Below are 20,123 nucleotides of genomic sequence, written 5' to 3'. Positions count from 1 at the left end.
TCCTTCTTGCCACACTCATGACTTTGTTGATGCTGTGCCCTTACCCGGAACTGTTCTCCTCCCACCATGCAGCCAAACCAAATTCAACCCATCCCACACACCCACCTGGAGATGGTTTTCCCCTGGCTGAGCTGAGCTGACCTGGCACTATTCTCAATGCCCAGTGCATGGACATTACCACATAGCCTGGCACTGAAGCATTTTCCAACTATTTCATGCTTAGTAATTATCTCTCCATGGACTCTAAATGCCTTGAGGATAGGAATCATCTTCTATTCTCCTATATATCTCCCTGGGCCTAGACTAACGCTGAGCAATAGAAATCATGTTATCACTCAAGTTATAATGAGAAGAGGAAACTTTTTATTTTGTTAGATCTCTTTAGGGAAGCGCTATATGTGCTTGGAAGAAACACGCTGACAAGCTTACTGAGGATAAGAAGGAGGCCTCCCAGGGCATTCTCAAGCAACGAAAGACATTTGCTGAATTATTCGCCAGAAGATCAGGAGAGTACTTTATGGCGCTTGTGAGAAAAAGGAAAAGCAAAAAGAGAATAAGAAATGAGACAGGGATGCTGTACATTGTATTAAAATGAGATGCCTGTACCCCCAAACCCTGAGTAAAATTCTATTAAAACTCAAAAAACAGCTGTCTAGGTGGATTTCTGGTGGAAACCAGTGAAGGGGCCAAGATTTCTATGGAGGGTAATGTGAGGTTTTGAGATAGATGCAAACAGGAGCCAGGTGGACACGGAGGCCTTGACTAGCATTTGGATTATATTCCAGTATATGATTGATCCATTGGCCAGTATGGAGAATTATCATGGAAATGCGTGTGGTGGCTCACTGACCCCAGATGTATATTTCTCCTGCCTCTTCCATCTCACTACTATCTATTTGAGGAAGTATTAAAGTGAAGGCCACATCAGACTCTGTAGGATAACAGGTAGCCACAAAGTCTTTTTTTTTTTTTTTAATTTATTTATTTTTATTGATCATTCTTGGGTGTTTCTCACAGAGGGGGATTTGGCAGGGTCATAGGACAATAGTGGAGGGAGGGTCAGCAGATAAACAAGTGAACAAAGGTCTCTGGTTTTCCTATGCAGAGGACCCTGCGGCCTTCCGTAGTGTTTGTGTCCCTGGATTTGAGATTAGGGAGTGGTGATGACTCTTAAGGAGCATGCTGCCTTCAAGCATCTGTATAACAAAGCACATCTTGCACCACCCTTAATCCATTTAACCCTGAGTGGACACAGCACATGTTTCAGAGAGCACAGAGTTGGGGGTAAGGTCACCGATCAACAGGATCACAAGGCAGAAGAATTTTTCCTAGTACAGAACAAAATTAAAAGTCTCCCGTGTCTACCTCCCTCTACACAGACATGGCAACCATCCGATCTCTCAATCCCTTCCCCGCCTTTCCCCCGCTTCTATTCCACAAAACCGCCATTGTCATCATGGCCCATTCCCAATGAGCTGCCGGGTACACCTCCCAGACGGGGCGGTGGCCGGGCAGAGGGGCTCCTCACTTCCCAGTAGGGGCGGCCGGGCAGAGGCGCCCCTCACCTCCCGGACGGGGCGGCTGGCCGGGCGGGGGGCTGACCCCTCCACCTCCCTCCCGGATGGGGCGGCTGGCCGGGCGGGGGGCTGACTCCCCCACCTCCCTCCCGGATGGGGCGGCTGGCCGGGCGGGGGGCTGACCCCCCCACCTCCTTCCCAGACGGGGCGGCTGGCCGGGCAGGGGGCTGACCCCCCCACCTCCCTCCCGGACGGGGCGGCTGGCCGGGCAGAGGGGCTCCTCATGTCCCAGATGATGGGCGGCCAGGCAGAGACGCTCCTCACTTCCCAGACGGGGTGGCGGCCCGGCAGAGGCTGCAATCTCGGCACTTTGGGAGGCCAAGGCAGGCGGCATGCTTCGCCGGGTGGTCAGAGCTATTCGCCCATAGTCCGTAGCCCAGAGCCGGGGCTGCTCGGCTCTCCGTCCCGGGGGGCCGGGGCCGGGCTGGAGGCGTGCGAGCCTCTCATCGCCGCCTCCCAGCGCAGCCACCCGCAGCCACAAAGTCTTTATTCATAAAATCCACTTCAGGCCGGGCGTGGTGGCTCATGCTTGTAATCCCAGCACTCTGGGAGGCCGAAGCTGGCGAATCATGAGGTCAGGAGTTCGAGACCAGCTTGGCCAACATAGTAAAACCTAGTCTCTACTGAAAATACAAAAATTAGCCAGGCGTGGTAGCACGCGCCTGTAGTCCTAGCTACTCAGGAGGCTGAGGCAGGAGAATCGCTTGAACTCAGGAGGCGGAGGTTGCAGTGAGCCGAGACCACGCCATTGAGCTCCAGCCTGGGTGACAGAGTGAGACTCCATCTCAAAAAAACTAAAACTAAAAATAAATAAAATAAAATCCACTTCCAAAACATTCTTTTTAAACTGTGAGTGTGTTTGGTTCTTAGCTCACCTCAAGGTTAGGTAAGTTATCCACTCAGTGAGCATACATCTGGCTATTAGCTTGGGTTTCGGTGGTTGCTTCAGGTGTACTCAGGGTGTAGGTGGAATTTGGCACTCACTGGTTGAGTCATTTATAATTGTCCAAATTTGAGGAGGTATGAATTATGCCATCTCAGCTAGATTAAAAATGGAATGCATGGTCTTCTAGATGCTTTGATTTCATCAATATTATAATCCTGGAGAAAATAAACATTTCATTTATAAGACATGACAGATGCTTGGTAAGTACTCCAGATACTGTAGGTGCTCAGTTCAAGTCTGTTAATAAATGCAGACTTTGTTCATTACATTAAGTAAAAATGTAAAAGCAAGCAGGGTATGTATTAGTGTTCTGCAGAGAAACAGAATAGGGAATGGATATAGGTATAGATGTTTCAGTCCATTTTTTTGTTGCTTAGAACAGAATACCTAAAACTGGGTAATTTATTTTTTTATTTGTATTTATTTATTTTTGAGACAAAGTTTTGCTCTTGTCGCCCAGACTGGAGTGCAGTGGTGCGATCTCGGCTCACTGCAACCTCCGCCTCCTGGGTTCAAGCAATTCTCCTGCCTCAGCCTCCCAAGTAGCTGGGACTACAGGCACCCACCACCACGCCTGGCTAATCCATTCATGAAGGCAGAGTTCTCATGACCCAATCACCTCTTAAAGTCCCCACTTCTCAATACTGCCACATTGGGGGTTAAATTTCAATGTAAGTTTCAGAAGGGGACAAATATTCAAACCATAGCAATAGATGTATAAAGAGATTTTTTATAAGGAATTGGCTCACACAATTATGGAGGTCAAGAAGTCCCAAGATCTGCAGTTGGCAAGCTGGAGACTCAGGAGAGTTGTTAGTGAAGTTTTTTGTTTTTGGTTTTTGGGGGGTTTTTTTGAGACAGAGTCTCGCTCTGTCGCCCAGGCTGGAGTGCAGTGGCATGATCTCAGCTCACTGCAAGCTCCGCCTCCTGAGGCTGAGATTCTCCTGCCTCAGCCTCTCAAGTATCTGGGACTACAGGCATATGCCACCACACCTGGCTAATTTTTGTATTTTTAGTAGAGATGGGGTTTCACCTTGTTGGCCAGGCTGGTCTTGAACTCATGAACTCAGGTGATCCACCCACCTCAGCCTCTCAAAGTGCTGAGATTACAGGCATGAGCCACCATACCCAGCCAATGATGAAGATTTGATCCAATGTTTGGTAGGCTCAAGACCCAGGAAGAGCTGATGTTTTAGTCTGAGTCCAAAGGCAGGACAAACAGTCAATCAGGCAGGAGGAATTGTTTGACTCTTGGGAGGAGCAGCCTTTTGTTATATTTAGGCCTTCAGCTGATTGGATGAGGCCCACCAACATTAGGAAGGGCAATCTGCTTTATTCAGTCCACCAATTCAAATGTTAATCACATCCACAAACACCCTTACAGACACACGGAATAAGGTTTAACCAAATGTCTGGGCTCCCTGTGGCCCAGTCAAATTGACACATAAAATTAACCATCACAAGGTACAACATTGAATTCCAATTATATAAAATATAAACTCAGGCAAAATTAATATATTCTGTAACAAAGTCAGGAGAGTGTCTGCTCTGGAGAGAAAGAGAAGGGGCTTGAATGGCTTCTGGTTATTGGTAATGTCTTATTTCCTGATCTGATGTTAGTTTTACAGGTATGTTCACCTTGTGAAAATTTATTGAGCTATCCACTAGGGATTTATGCCCTTTTCTCAATGTATACTATGCTTCAATTCAACATTATTTATTTGTTTGTTTGTTTGTTTATTGAGACAGAGTCTTGCTCTGTCACCCAGGCTGGAGTGCAGTGGTGCGATCTCGGCTCACTGCAACCTCCACCTCCTGAGTTCAAGTGATTCTCCTGCCTCAGCCTCCCAAGTATCTGGGATTACAGGTGTGTACTACAATGCCTGGCTACTTTTTGTAATTTTAGTAGAGATGGGTGTTAGGAACAGGCCCCCAAATCTGGCCATAAACTGGCCCCAAAACTGGGCATAAACAAAATCTCTGCAGCACTGTGACATATTCGTGATGGCCATGACGCCCATGCTGAAGGTTATGGGTTTACCGGAATGAGGGCGAGGAACACCCGGCCCACCCAGGGCAGAAAACTGCTTAAAGGCATTCTTAAGCCACAAACAATAGCATGAGTGATCTGTGCCTTAAGGACATGCTCCTGCTGCAGATAACTAGCCAGACCCATCCCTTCGTTTCGGCCCATCCCTTTGTTTCCCATAAGGAATACTTTTAGTTAATCTATAATCTATAGAAACAATGCTTATCACTGGCTTGCTGTCAATAAATATGTGGGTAAATCTCTCTCTGGGGCTCTCAGCTCTGGAGGCTGTGAGACCCCTGATTTCCCACTCCACACCCTATATTTCTGTGTGTGTGTCTTTAATTCCTCTAGTGCCACTGGGTTAGGGTATCCACAACCGAGCTGGTCTCGGCAGACGGGTTTCTCTGTGTTTCCCAGGCTGGTCTCAAACTCGTGGCCTCAAGCAATCTGCCTGCCTCAGCCTCCCAAAGTGCTGGGATTACAGGCATGAGCCACCGTACCCGGCAATTCAACATATTTCACTGGGGTGATGGGAGTGGGCATGTGGAATGTCTTAGGAGATAACACTGCTATAAATTCCTTCCAACAAGCTTACGTTTTCTTGGCTAGAATTCTTCAGCCTCTCAGAATCCCTGGATAGGAAGTTGGATCATGCAGCTCCTGTCTGGGTTCCATTAAGTTAAAGCTCAGTTAGTTCGAGGGGCATCTCTTTTGCCTCAAGAGAAGTTCCTGAAAGGAAGGACAACAGTGAGCTCTGGCTATGGGACCCTTACTGCCAAAAGCACAGGAGCCCAGTCCAATCACAGCAGGTGCCGAACCTATCGATCTAGGAAAAGATGACCTAGCCGAGGTCACATCACGCAAGAACCTTGCAGCCATTGGTTCCTTCCATTTTTGTTGCTGTCGTGCTTTCTCAGAGTCTCCTTCTGAACATCGTTGCTTTGACATTTCTGGGCAGCAAGAAACTGATATAAGACCTGATTCCTCTCTGATTCTGTGGGAAAACCACAGCCCCAAAGGGAGTTTTGGTTGATTTTTTTGAAGACATGTTCCCAAAGGATTTTTTTTCCTCCTAGTTTTTTCAAGTGCATATTCGTTGAGACCCAATCCTCTGGCACCCAGTGAAGTAGAGATCCACCGATTAGGTTAGCCAAGGCAGAGAACGGATCTAAATGATTTGGGCTCCAAATTAAAATTTTGATCTGAATCCAGTGCCTTGTTAAAATTCTTCACATTGCGCTTCGCCTTGCATTCGGTAGAACGTTTATTTAGGCATTGTGTCATATGATGGGAAAAGGTTGACATGGTTTAGGATTCCGGCTCAGCCACCCACTTGCTGAGTAACCAATGGTAGATGATTTAACCTCTTTGAGGCTGTTTTCTCAAACTCAGTATTGAGGGATGAATTAAAATGTGTATATGAGGCTGGGCATGGTAGCTCATGACTGTAATCTGCACTTTGGAAGGCTAAGGCGAAAGGATTTCTTGAGCCCAGGATTTCAAAACCAGCCTAGGCAACATAGTGAGACACAATCTCTACAAAAAATTATTAATAAAAAATTAGCCGGGGCCATGTGTGATGGCTCACACCTGTAATCCCAGCACTGTGGGAGGCCAAGGTGGGCGGATCATGAAGTCAGGAGTTTGAGACCAGCCTGGCCAATATGGTGAAACCCCATCTCTACTAAAAAATACAAAAATTAGCAGACATGATGGGGCACACCTGTAATCCCAGCTACTTGGGAGGCTGAGGCAGGAGAATCGCTGGAACCTGAGAGGTGGAGGTTACAGTGAGCCGAGATCATGCCACTGCACTTCAGCCTGGGCAACAGAGCGAGACTTCGTCTCAAAAAATAATAATAATAATAATAATAATTAGCTGGGCGTGGTGGTGCACACCAGTAGTGTCAGCTACTTGGGAGCGTAAGGTGGGAAGATTGCTTTAGCCCAGGAGGTTGAGGTGGCAGTGAGCCAGGTTTGCACCATGGCACTCTAGCCTGAGTGACAGAGTGAGACTATGTCTCAAAAACATAAATAAATAAATAAATAACATACATGCAAAGTGCCTAAACCACTTTAGTTACTCAGGTAAGTAATAAACATTCATCATCATCATCATTTCAATATCCTGTGAAGTCAGTGTAGACCTGGCCTAATGCAGTCAAAGTGGTTTAACTCAAAAAGCACATAAACGTCTTTATTCCATGGGAAGTGTGTAGCTTTACAGCCCGCAGGAGACATTTAAATAAAATCTAGACAACGTTCAGATCATCAACAGGTTTTGAATCTCCCAGATCAGAATATTTGTGATTATGTGAGCTTGACATCAATGAAATTGAATAAATAAAATGTTCATTGCTCTGTTGCCCAGGCTGGAGTGCAATGGCACAATTACAGCTCACTGCAGCCTCGACCTCTCAGTCTCAAGTGATCCTCCTACCTCAGCCTCCTGAGTATCTGGGACCACAGGCATGCACCACCATGCCCAGCTAATTTTTGTGTATTTTGTAGAGATGGGGTCTTGCTCTGTTGCCCAGGCTGGTCTCAAATTCCTGGGCTCAAGTGATCCTCCCACCTCAGCCTCCCAAAGCACAGGCATAAGCCACCACCCCCAGCCATTCTAATAACTTTGGTGTATATGGCTTGATGTTTATATTAGATTTGATTGATCTTTTTGATGACATGAGTGGGTGGTAGAAAAGAGAGTATTTACTTGTGTTTTGATGAACTGGTGGATTTTTTTAATTTTGAAAAATATAATTCACAATAACATAATTCAAAAATATCTAATAAATGTGTTTTAGAATGGCTATTGATAGTGAAGAAATCTTATGGGTTAGGGTGTTTCACACTGATTTATTTGTATTGCTGACCTTAGAAAAATTAATTTCTGGACCAGGAGTGGTGTCTCACGCCTATAATCCCAGCACTTAGGGAGTACCATGCAGGTGGATCACTTGAGGCTAGCCTGGCCAACGTGGTGAAATGCTGTCTCTACTAAAAATACAAAAATTAGCTGGGTATGGTGGCGCGTGCCTGTAAGTTCAGCTACTCGGGAGGCTGAAGCAGGAGAATCGCTTGAACCTGGGAAGTGGAGGTTGCAGTGAGCCGAGATTGCGTGCCACTGCACTCCAGCCTGGGCAACAGAGCAAGACTCCATCTCAAAAAAAAAAAAAGAAAAAAAATTAATTTCTGGCTAGGTGCAGTGGCTTACCCCTGTAATCCCAGCGCTTTTGGAGGCTGAGGCAAGAGGATTGCTTGAAGCCAAGAGTTCAAGACCAGCCTGGGCAACAAAGCGACACCTCTGTCTCCACAAAAATATAAATAAATAAATAAATAAATAAATCAGCCAGCTGGGGTGGTGTGTGCCTGCAGTCCCAGCTACTCAGGAGGCTAAGGCAGGAGATTGCTTGAGCCTGGGAGTTTGAGGTTACAGTCAGCTACGATCACAACACTGCACTCCAGCCTAGGTGACAGAGTAAGACCCAGTTTCTTTAAAAAAAAAAATAATAACAGCTGGGCACGGTGGCTCACACCTGTAATCCCAACACTTTGGGAGGCCAAGGCAGGTGGATCACAAGGTCAGGAGTTCAAGACCGGCCTGGCCTACATAGTGAAACCCTGTCTCTACTAAAAATACAAAAAATTAGCCAAGCGTGGTGGCAGGCGCCTGTAATCCCAGCTACTTGGGAGGCTGAGACAGGAGAATCACTTGAACCTGGGAGGTGGAGGTTGCAGTGAGCAGAGATTGTGCCACTGCACTCCAGCCTGGGCAACAGAGCAAGACTCTGTCTCAAATAAAATAATAATAATAACAAAAGAAATTAATTTCCTTCACAGTAGTTTACCAAGTGTGACAGCAAAAGTACTGAGGTTAAGAAGCATTTTGGAAATGTGATTTCTGAATAAAGTAATGAGTTTTTTTTCTTTGCAAGTGGAGAGAAACTTCCTCTTTGTGAAATTTCATGTCAGATAAACCCAAGGTATAAGCTGAAATAAAAACAATTATGTAATCGCTCTTCTTCATCTTATCTCCTTTTTAAGGAATATAAACTATTGGTAATATACTAGTGAGAATTCTGATGTGTGAGTCATAGCCTGTGAATCATGGTAACGCATCAGAAGGCTCTGATTGGGAAAACTGAATTATAGTCCTCTTCCTGCACTAAAAGAATAACCTCCTCCCACAGGGGCTCAAAGAAAAACATGGTTTTCCAGCAATGAACTTTAACTTCTCCTCTTTATTTTTTCCTGGTTTGATTTTTATGGGAATCTGCTCTAGGATGGCTGGCTCCTCTCTAAGACTTACATGATTTAGAGTCGTCTTCCATACCGGGTGTAATTCTCGCGCTCACGGTCTCTCTCTCTCTCGCTCTCATCTTTCTTGTACTTATTTGCTGTTATTTCTACAAAGATAAGACAATAACAGGTGACTTGTTTTTACAGCGTACAGTTTACAAAGCACTTTCATAAATATCTCATTTGAGCTTCTTAGCAGCTTTATAGAAAAACATAAATTATTACTCATTTCTACAGATCGGGAAACCTAGGCCCAAGAGAGGTAAGTGACTTCCCAAAGTACAGTCAGTGCCTCTTGATATCAAGTCAAGTAAATCAAATCCCTCTTCAGCTAGGTGGACACCACCCCGCATGGTTATCACAGCAGGAAGATGGAGGGTGGGTGGTCAAATGCTAACACAGTGAGAGCACTAGACTTTCTTTTATGGCAAAGAGCACAGTCACTTACAGAGATGTTTGTACCATGCAGGAGACAGCATGGCTGACTCCCAGGTGGAGTTAGGAGCTGCCCAGGTCTGCAGGTCCCCAGGGAGGGATAGCTTTGGAGGACACCCAGGCAAACTGAGGATTCCAGCAGACACAAGAAGCTCACCTCAGCTGCTCTAATGGGGTGGTGGCCAGCGGGGTTAAACCTATCTATCCTGCCCCCCAAAACACACCCTCCTCAGCCGCCTATCCTGGGACATGACACACCCTCTTGGCTCCCCACCCACAAGTTACTAGCATGAAACAAAGCCAGCGAACTCCTGTGAATTCAAGGAAAGGGAAAGCTCGTTTTCTAGGCATAGGGTCCTGCAGTGGGGCCGGGCTTCCAGCCTGGCTGTGCTTCAGGGCTGCACACTCACACAAAATGTCTCATTGAGTAGGTGACTCGTTCACTCAAGAACCAGCCATCGATGGCCTGTGGTTACAGAGTGGAAGACACAGTGAAGCAGGGGGAATTATAAATGGGGTGCTCAATGTAAACCAGATTGTTTGTTTTGCCCCTCTCCCCTTTCTCTCATCTGTCTTTTCCTTTATGCCCCAATGGCACCTGTGGGGTCCCTTCCCCAAGCAAAGCTGCTGGCACCTACACACACAGAGCATGACGCTCATAGAGGCTCTCCAGGAGGACAGAAGTGCCCACAGAAGTACCAGTCAGTGTAGCCTGAGGCTGCCCAGGCCCAGAACCTCCACCCCTCCGCTCTCAGCCACCCAGAGTCATACCCTTAACCTCATCATTATCCAGACCTACAGCGCCTACACCCGCTCTCCAACCACTCCTGACCATGTCCTCTATCTGTCCAGCTTACTCCCTCGGCCCCCCAGTTCCAGCAATCCTGTGAGCCACCAAGACCTACAGTCCTACCCTATAGAGACCTCACCACCTTCTCACTGTCCCCCAGCCCCCACGTCCTGCCCTCCCTCCTGATCCAATCACGACGGTCATTCATCTGCTTATACCCTCCAACTTCTTCACCTCTTTCTCGCTTTGAGGTTCTCTCTGATGAAACCACACCCCTGGTTAAATGGAACTCTCCAGCCGCTCTGGGCCTGCGTCGCCCCATGGCTGGAGAACAAACTCAGTCAGTCTCTGTTCACCCTTTGCATTGCTGACAAAATCCAGTGGGCCCTGACTGATGCTCCACAAACGTATCACACTTCTCTCGTCTCCTGTCTCCCACTCTCCCAGGTGATGATTTCATACCTTCTCCTCTCTCCCTACACCTTCAACAACTCCTCCCCCTCCTCCCTCTCAGCAACTTTGCTTCCTATGCCACCAAGAACATGGCAGCCACCAGAAAAGAGCTCCCACGCGCTCTCACCAGCGCGCCCACCCACCCCCCGGGTCTGTGTCTGAGCACTCAGCCTTCTCCCCGCAGCGTGGGTGAGCTGCCCTGCCCCCACCTGCCCCTCCGTGGGATGGGATCCCAGCCCCTGCGGCCCACTCGCGGACATCTCTCCTGCCAATCTGTCTTCTCTCTCCTGCACCTCCGCATTTTCCTTCTCGATTGAATTAATCCCATCAGCTCATAAACATACTGTATTTCTCCCATCTTAAGAAGAAAAGAAAAAACAGCTCTCTTCACTTCCCTTCCCCCTCCAGCTTCCACTCCGCTCCTCTACCTTCTTTCACAACAAAACTCCTTGAAAGAATGGAGGACGCTCTTCTTCTCTCTGCCTCTGATTTCTCTCCTCGAATTCACCACAGCTGGGCTTTTGCCCCCACCATGCCACTAAATCGGTGTTCAGGTCACTGGTGAATTCCACGGTCACCTGTCGGCCCTCTTCTTGCTTGACCCGTTGGTGACATGACATGCAACTGACGCTGTCTCCTCCTTGAACCGCCTTCTTCTCTCGGTTTCCAGGATGCTGCCCACTCCTGGTTCTCCTCCTGCCTTTCTAGACACCGTCTCTCAAGCACTTTTGTTGGTTTTGGTGGTGGTGGTGGTGGTGGTTTTGAGACAAGATCTTGCCTTGTCACCCAGGATGGAGAGCAGTGGCCCAATCAAAGCTCACTGCACCCTTGACCTCCCGGGCTCAAGTGATCCTCCCACTTCGGCCTCCCGAGTAGCTGGGACCACAGGTGCCCACCACCACACCTGGCTAATTTTTAAATGTTTAATAGAGATGAGGTCTCACTACGTTGCCCAAGCTGGCCTCAAGCCATCCGCCCACCTCAGCCTCCTAATGTGCTAGGATTACAGGCGTGAGCCGCCGCGCCTGGCCTTGTTGGTTCTTTTTCCTAACCTTGACTAAAGTGCTGGGATTACAAGTGTGAGCCGCCGCGCCTGGCCTTGTTGGTTTTTTTCCTATCCTCCTATCCTTGACTAAAGTGCTGGGATTACAGGCATGAGCCGCCGCGCCCGGCCTTGTTTGTCTTTTTCCTATCCTTGACCTCTAACTGTCAGTGTGCTCCAGGGCTCAATCCTCGGACGTTCTCTTGCATACCTATACTCAATGCTGAGGAAATCTCAGCTTGTCTTATGGCTTTAAATACTGCATATCTGATAGGTGTAGATGGATATGATGGATATAATGATGATTCTCTAATTTTTTTTGCAGACGGAGTCTCGCTCTGTCGCCCAAGCTGGAGTGCAGTGGCGTGATCTCAGCTCACTGCAACCTCCGCCTCCCAGGTTCAAGTGATTCTCCTGCCTCAGCCTGCCAAGTAGCTCAAGTAGCTGGGATTACAGGCACCTGCCACCATGCCCGGCTAATTTTTGTATTTTTGTAGAGATGGGGTTTCAACATGTTAGCCAGGCTGGTCTCGAACTCCTGACCTCAAGTGATTTGCCTGCCTCGACCTCCCAAAGTGCTGGGATTACAGGCATGAGCCACTGCTCCCGGCCTGATTCTCTAATTTTTATCATCAGGAAGACCCTTTCCCCTGAGCTCCACACGCACCTACCCACTGCCATTAGACGATGGGCATCTCCAGCCTCACGGAGCTCCCAGTTCTCCACTCAGCCGGCCTTTTGGCAGTCTCCCCATTTCAGTTCAAGGCAACTTTATTCTTCTAGTTGCTCAGACCAAAGACATTCCTCAGTTTGCATTCTCTCACCCCACGCAGCCAGCTCATTAGGAAGTCTTGTTGGCAATACCTTCAAAATACATCCAAACCCAATTCCTTTCCATCTCCCCCACTGCCACCATCATTCCTCACCTGGGTTACTTCAGTAGTGTCCTAACAGGCCCCACGGCTCTGTCTTCACCCCGTTGCAACCTACTCTCAGCAGTTTTCAGAAAGATCTGATTCAATTCTGTCACTCCCCTCCTTAAAAGCCTTCTCTAAATGCATTTTCAGTTAGAGAAAAGCCGTAGACCTTAGCGTGGGCCTGCAGCCCCTAGCTGACTCTGCCTCTTATCTCTCCGCGCTCTTCCCTGCTGACCCCCATCCCCTCTGCTGCAGCCACACTGACCCCCTTGAGCACACGCCAGGCTTTAGGGCTGGTCCTTTCCACTCTGTCTGCCTGGGCTGCTCTGCCCCCAGACAGGCTGCTCTAAAAAGGCTCACCCTTCTCCAGCCTTTCTTACTCACCCTGCCTGCTATTTTTTTCTCCTTAGCACTACTGCCATCAAACATACTATATGCGGCTGGGTGCAGTGGCTCACACTTGTGATCCTAGCACTTTGGGAGGCCAAGACACGCAGATCACTTCAGGTCAGGAGTTCAAGACCGGCCTGGCCAACATAGTGAAATCCCGTCTCTACTAAAAATACAAAAATTAGCCAGGCATGGTGGCAGGTGCCTGTAATCCCAACTATTTGGGAGGCTGAGGCAAGAGAATCACTTGAACCTGGGAGGTGGAGGTTGCAGTGAGCCGAGATCATGCCATTGCACTCCAGCCTGGGCAACAGAGCAAGATTTTGCCTCTAAATAAATAAACAAGTAAATAACATATGCTGTACTTACTAACTTTGTTAACTGTCTGTCTCCCCTCTAAAATGCCATTGGGAGTGGGGGTTTTTTCTGTTTGGGTCACTGCCATGTCCCAATGTCCACAGGCGTTCACGGCAGCCACGTGGCGAGTACTCACAAATGTGTGCAGTTTCGTGGACAGGAAGGTCTAGGCTGAAGCAAGTGGGATGATCCCACAGCCTGACTATCTTAGTAGTCACCCATGAGGATGGTTTTCAGAGCCCTCACCCTCATGTACCGCAGAGAAACGACTGCAGCCCGGCCCCTCTCCGACTTCCCTTCCTTCAAGCCACCGCAGAAACAGCAAGGCCGTGAAGAGCGTAACGAGAGAGCCAGCAGGGCCCGGGCTGACCTCAGCCGCTGACACTTCAGATTTTCATGCTGGGAAAAACATTTCATCTCTCTAAACCTCAGTTTGTTTTTTTTGTCTTTTTTTTTTTTTTTTTTTTTTTTTTTTTTTTTTTTTTTTTGAGACCTAGCCCACTCTGTTGTCCAGGCTGGAGCACGGTGGCGTGATCTTGGCTCACTGCAACCTCCACCTCCCGGGTTCAAGCTATTCTCCTGCCTCAGCCTTTCAAGTAGCTGGGATTACAGGCGTGTGCCACCACACCCGGCTAATTTTTGTATTTTTAGTAGAGATGTGGTTTCACCTTGTTGGCGGGGCTGGTCTCAAACTCCTGACCTCAAGTGATCCACCCGCCTCAGCCTTCCAAAGTGCTGGGATTACAGGTGTGAGCCGCCGTGCCTGGCCTACACCTCAGTTTCTTAACCAGTAAAATGAGAATAATGCTACCTACTTCATAGGACTACTGAAGGCTGAAATGAAACAGTGTGTGTAAAGTACTTAGTACAGTGCCTGACACAGAGCAGCCACTTGGAGAATGGAGATTATTTTTATTAGTAGTAAGAAAAGTTATAGGAAGGTGGGTGTGAGGGCTCACACCTGTAATCCCAGCTGCTCCTAAGGCCGAGGTTGGAGGCTCGCTTCGGCCCAGGAGTTTGAGACCAGCCTGGACCACATAACTATCCCCCAACTCTGAAAATCGATTAAAAATTAGCTGGAGATGGTGACACATGCCTGTAGTCCCAGCTACCAGAGAAGCTGGGGCAGGAAAATGGCTTGAGTTCAGGAGTTTGAGGCTGCAGTGAGCTATAATCACCCCACTGCACTCCAGGCTGGATGACAGAGTAAGACCTCATCTCTTCAAAAAAAGAAAAAAAGAAAAAAAGTTACAGCAGCTGTAGGTTCTTGGCTCTTGACTTGGGAAGAATTTCACTGATAATTTTTTTTAAGTTGATATTTTGTATTTTCATTATTTTACCTTTGTTAGTATTATTCACAACAAAGCAGTGTTGAGAACAATGATCACATTTCTCCTCTTCTATAACTTATTGGTTGTCCTGGAGTTTAATTTTTAGTCTCCTTTTTGTTCTTTTTTTTTTTTTCATTTTTGAAATTGAGATATGTTTAGATTAAACGCAGAGATCTTAAATGTTACAGTTTGACGTGTTTTGAAAAATATGTACATGGCTGAAACTCATATTTCTAAAAAAAAAATGAGGTTTCCAATATACCATTAAGTTCACTGGGGCCCCCTTACAGTCAAATCTTATACACCACAACCCCTCAGATGATCAAGGTTCAGATTTCTTTGAACATAAATTAGTTTTGCCCATTTAGAGATTCATCTAGCTGTGTAAGTTCTTCTTTCATTGAGAAAAAGATTTTAAATTCCTCCACATTCATGGCTATATCAATCGTTGGAAACTTTATTGCCTAGTATTGTTTTATTTTATTATTATACTTTAAGTTCTAGGGTACATGTGCACAACGTGCAGGTTTGTTACATATGTACACATGTGCCATGTTGGTGTGCTGCACCCATTAACTCGTCATTTACATTAGGTCTATCTCCTAATGCTATCCCTCCCCCCTCCCCCCACCACACAACAGGCCCCGGTGTGTGATGTCCCCCTTCATTCACTGATGATTTAAAAACAGCTTGTTTACGATTGCAAGGACCCAAATGGTTGCTCACTGTCTCCATAGAAGCTGACGGGAAGAAATGTGCTTGAGCTACAACAGGAAGGGGCCAAGTCAACCTACGGAGGTCTTGTCTGATCATAAGAGGTTGAAGCCACAGAAGCAGGCTTATCCAAAGAAGCTGTGACAGCTCATCAGGACAGATCCCTAAAGAGTGGCATACCCTAGGCTGGGCGTGGTGGCTCAGGCCTGTAATCCCAGCACTTTGGGATGCTGAGGCGGGCGGATCGCCTGAGGTCAGGAGTTCGAGACCAGCCAGGCCAGTCATCTCTACTAAAAATACAAAAATTAGCCGAGCATGGTGGTGCATGCCTGTAATCCCAGCTACTTGGGAGGCTGAGGCAGGAGAATCGCTGGAACCCAGGAGGTAGAGGTTGCAGTGAGCCAAGATCATGCCACTGCACTCCAGCCTGGATGACAGAGCGAGACTCTGTCTCAAAAAAAAAAAAAAAAAAAAAAAGACTGGCGTATCCTGGTGTGTCTAGTCATAGAGTCCCTGCAGCTTTCTGGGTGAGAAGTCTGTGATGGAAACAGCATGGAAGCCTCAAACTCCATGGATAAATGGGGCAGCTGACCAGACAGCTGTGAACTAACTGGTCTACACTGCAAATGCAAAATATTGCAGGCCCCGTACTGCACTTGTTAATACTCCTCTCTGCCCTTTAAATATATATATATTTAAAGTCTTCCGCTTCTCAGCTTGCTTCCATCCCCCTCCTCAGTGCTTGTTGATGGGATTCAAGCACTCACCCCTGAAAACTGCAGGCCCTGCTCTTCTGATGCCTGGTGAAAGAATCTTAAAGATGAGAAGGAGGGACGTACGCTCTCTTTTCCTGAAGCTAGAAAAAGTAGATGCTCTTCTGCATCATCAACCACCTGTCTTAGTTTGCTTTCTGTTGCGGTGACAGAATACCACAGACTGGGTAATTTACAAAAGAAAAACAGAGGCCGGGTGCTGTGGCTCATGCCTGGAATCCCAGCACTTTGGGAGGGCAAGGTAGGAGGATCGCTTGAGCTCAGGAGTTTGAGACCAACCTGGGCAACATGACGAAACCCCCTCTCTACAAAAAATACAAAAACTAGCCTGGCCTGGTGGCTGTCAGCCCTGGCTGGATATTAGAATCACCTGGTGGTGATGAGTTACATCAGTAATTAGTGAGTAAAGTCACCTAGAAAGTTTGGTCTGGGCTCAGCATGGATAGAATTCAATGAGAATTTCTGGGGACGGGGCCCAGGCACCAGTGTTTTAGTAAAGATGCCCAGATGATTCCAATGTACCACTAAGGCCGAGAACCACTGGTGTAGCCCAGATGATTCCAATGTACCACTAAGGCCGAGAACCACTGGAATAGCCTGGATGATTCCAATGTACCACTAAGGCCGAGAACCACTGATATAGCCCAGATTATTCTAATGTACCACTAAGGCTGAGAACCACTGGTATAGCCTGGATGATTCCAATGTACCACTAAAGCTGAGAACCACTGGAATAGCCCAGATTATTCTAATGTACCACTAAGGCTAAGAACCACTGGTATAGCCCGGATGATTCCAATGTACCACTAAGGCCGAGAACCACTGGAATAGCCTGGATGATTCCAATGTACCACTAAGGCCGAGAACCACTGGAATAGCCCAGGTTATTCCAATGTACCACTAAGGCCAAGAACCACTGGTGTAGCCCAACTAACATATATCCAAGTTATTGCTGCAGAGTTTTACCGCTTCATTTCTCAGGAAAACCCTGACAGATGAAAGAAGGCTTGATTTAGCAAGAAAGAGAGTATTCAGATCAATCCAAATTCTTATGTCATTTATAACTATAATCCCTCTTAATATATTATTTCCACAATCCCCAAAACCTTTTTATTTTTGTCATTAAATTTTTATTTAATAGGATACAATTTTTAGAAAAAAAAACTCATTATTTTTAAAACACTCCAAATTTTTCTTTGCAAAAAGACCTCTGCCTGGTGGTTAAATTTTTTAAGGGAATTGATACTCTTTCACCTCATTAGCAAAAAAAAAAAAAAAAAAAAGACTTAAATTTATTTAGATCTCTCAAACTTTTAAAGATGATACCTTTTTTATTGCAACACTGTCCCAAGAGTAGACATGTCTTTGACATGGGAGACCTCTGGTGTCTCTATGTTTTCTATATAGAGCTGTACTGTCTGATACCATAGCCACTAGCCATATGTGATTCTGGAGTCTCACTCTGTCACCCAGGATGAAGTACAGTGGTGCCATCTCAGCTTACTGCAACCCCCACCTACCAGGCTCAAGCGATTCTTCCACCCCAGCCTCCTGAGTAGCTGGGACCACAGACTCAGGCCACCACACCAGGCTGTTTTTGTATTTTTGGTAGAGACGGGGTTTCACCACATTGCCCAGGCTCGTCTTGAACTCCTGAACTCAAGTGATCCTCCTGCCTCAGCCTTCCAAAGTTCTGGGATTATAGGCATAAGCCACCGTGCCCAGCCAATATGGGACTCCTTAAATTTAAATGTCTGGGGGCCAGGCACGGCGGCTCACACCTGTAATCCCAACACTTTGGGGGCCTGAGGCAAGAGGGTCACTTGAGTTTAGGAGTTAAAGACAAGCCTGGGCAACATGGCGAAGCCCCACCTCTGGTAAAAATACAAAAATTAGCCGGACATGGTGGTGCATACCTGTAGTCCCAGCTACTCGGGAGGCTGAGGCAGCAGAATTGCTTGAACCCGGGAGATAGAGGTTGCAGTGAGCTGAGATCGATCACGCCACTAAATTCCAGCCTGGGCAACAGAGCAAGACTCCGTCTCAAAAAAAAAAAAAAATTAAATGGCTGAGGTGGCAGCTCACACCTGTAATCCCAGCACTTTGGGAGGCCTAGGCAGGAGGATTGCTTGAGCTCAGGAGTTCAAGACCAGCCTATGCAACATAGTGAGACCCCTATCTCCACAAAAAAAAATTTTTTTTTAATTAGGTGAGTGTGGTGGTGCACACCTGTGGTCCCAGCTACTCCAGGGGCTGAGGTGAGAGGATCACCTGAGCCCGGGAGATTGAGGCTGCAGTGAGCTGTGATCATGCCACTGCACTCCAGCCTGGGCGACACAGCAGGCCCTGTCTCTAAATAAATGAAGTTTAAATGAAATAAAATTAGAGGCTGGGTGCGGTGGCTCACGCCTGTAATCCCAGCACTTTGGGAGGCCGAGGTGGGTGAAGTGCCTGAGGTCGGGAGTTCGAGACCAGCCTGGCCAGCATGGTGAAACCCCGTCTCTACTAAAAATACTAAGATTAGCCGGGCATGGTGGCAGGCACCTATAATCCCAGCTACTCGGGAAGCTGAGGCAGGAGAATCGCTTGAACCCGGGAGGCAGAGGTTGCAGTGAGCCGAAATTGCACCACTGCACTCCAGCCTGGGTGACAGAGCGAGGCTCCGTCTCAAACCGCCCCCCACCCACCAAAAGAAAAAAGAAATAAAATTTAAAATTCAGTTCTTCAGAATGACTGGCCACATTTCAAGTGCTCAGTAGCCACATATGGCTGGTGACCACCATATTAGACGATGCAGCTACAGAATATTTCCATCATTGCAGAAAGCTTTATTAGCACTGAATTCAAGAGTGACTTTTAATTTATGCAACCATATATGGTTTTACTCCTGGACTTTAATGGAAAATGGAGGCCCACCATAACCTGCAGCAGATCCTATGCCAAGGGGGCAGGAAGTGCCATTCCACTTATGGTGGAAGGAGGTGGTTTGGGGGAGGTGGGGGTGACTCCTCTGCTTACTCCCTGTGAGAAGAATCAACCTCTCAGGGCCTGAGGGGTAAACATTTGAGGAGGGAAGTGAAAGTCCTTTCTTTCTGAACTGTTAAGCACCCTCACCTAGTGCTCGTAATATTATCATTTTATGTACAAATTGGATGCAAAGCCTACACCCTGCCAAACTACAGATTGCAGTGTGATCAGTTTCACTGCAAAGATTGGCCGGGAAAATCAACTCTCACCGTGGGCAGCAAGGAGCCAAGTGCATCAGCAGACTCTCCACTCATTCCTCCCCGTCACTGAGAAAGAGCCCAGAGCGGTGTGGGTGACTGACGTGGAACGGAGCTGCTCTGCGCTGAGCGTCGGCACTTCGGAGACCTCGATTGAATCCATTCGGCAGGAGAGCTGAATTCAGAGCAGCCCACGGCTCACCCCAACAATTGTCAGCGCTGGAAAAGTCACCACCGTTGGTGTATTCCCGGCCACTCTGCTGGACGGATGGCAGGATTCCCAAGTAGTGAAGGGGAAGGCGGCCATCCTGCCCTTCCTGCTTCCTCGGGTGGGCCCCGCACCTCTGGGCCGGCCTGCCTGCCTGCTCTGCTTGCCAGTGGCTCAGAAATGCCGGCTCCCAGGCCGTCGGGCTGTTCCCGGGATGAGACCTGCTGCCTACACATGTCACAGCAGTGGGTTCTGTGCAAAAAGTGACATGAGAGAAGAGAAAAGTCTCTGCTCCCTCCCATGACAGTCATGGAGAGTTTCTACCCTCTGTCAGGAAATCCGACTCTGTGTGTGTGTGTGTGTGTGTGTGTGTGTGTGTGTTCACATGCATGATTGACACTTCGCTGCCTCAGCACCTCGCCGATCCTGCATCTTTCCTGTGAGTTCAAAATGAGAATACACCCACATTTCTCTACTGTCAAAAGTTTTAGAACTGTTCAAGTGTGTTGTTAAGTATTCAGAGAAAAGGAGCTTGGTCCTGGGAGAACTGTTGAGTGGCGGGGATTAGCAGAGGGTATTGAAAAAGAAGACTGAGGCGGCTGAAGGCAATGGCAGAGGTGGAGAGACCCTCACGC

General features: G+C 47.6%; 1 long non-coding RNA gene across 2 annotated transcripts; it reads right to left on the bottom strand.

The window, feature by feature from the left end:
- Positions 1–379: 379 nt before the first annotated feature.
- LOC117977669 (uncharacterized) lies at positions 380–19,835 on the bottom strand. Of its 2 annotated transcripts, none has more exons than XR_004668845.3 (3): positions 19,293–19,835; positions 8,865–8,961; positions 380–2,678 (listed from the first exon to the last, which is right to left on the bottom strand). It is a non-coding gene; the product is annotated as an uncharacterized LOC117977669 (long non-coding RNA). The 2 variants fall into 2 exon arrangements; XR_004668847.3 differs by lacking the exon at positions 380–2,678 and adding an exon at positions 2,705–5,284.
- Positions 19,836–20,123: the final 288 nt, after the last annotated feature.

Source organism: Pan paniscus, chromosome 1 (assembly GCF_029289425.2).
Source record: "Pan paniscus chromosome 1, NHGRI_mPanPan1-v2.0_pri, whole genome shotgun sequence".
Classification (NCBI taxonomy): domain Eukaryota; kingdom Metazoa; phylum Chordata; class Mammalia; order Primates; family Hominidae; genus Pan; species Pan paniscus.
The sequence above is the reverse complement of the archived record's forward strand: the minus strand, read 5'-3'. Positions and strand labels throughout refer to the sequence as shown.